Raw genomic sequence first — 521 nt, 5'->3', positions numbered from 1 at the left:
ATTTAGGGTCTCAAGAAGCACATAAATAACACATGTAAAAAGGACAGGAAAGCAAGGAGATCACATGAAAACAAGTTGAGGCAGTTAAAGAACACACACACAAATCACTTAAAGAGCTACAGGAAAACACAACTAAACAGTCAAACAAATTGAAAACAGAAATAGAACCAATGAATAAATCAGAAAAGGAGACAACTGTAAAGTTGGAAAACCTAGGAAAGGTATGGAATAGGTGTGGAAGAGAGCAAAGACTCACAACTACAAGGCCCAGTAAATATATTTGACAAAATCATAGAAGAAAACTTTTCCAACCCAATCGAAGTGATGACCACAAACATACAAGGAGCCTACAGAACCCCAAATAGATTTGACCAGAAAAGAAATTCTTTTCAACATATAATAGTCAAAGCAATAAATGTTTAAAACAAAGTAGGAATACTAAAATTAGTAAGGGAAAATGTACAGGTAACATATAAAGGCAGACTAATCAGAATTACACCAGACTTTTAAACAGAAACTAT

The sequence above is a fragment of the Micromys minutus genome (assembly GCF_963924665.1).
Source record: "Micromys minutus genome assembly, chromosome: 17".
In the NCBI taxonomy this organism is placed as follows: domain Eukaryota; kingdom Metazoa; phylum Chordata; class Mammalia; order Rodentia; family Muridae; genus Micromys; species Micromys minutus.
This window is presented reverse-complemented; position numbering follows the sequence as displayed.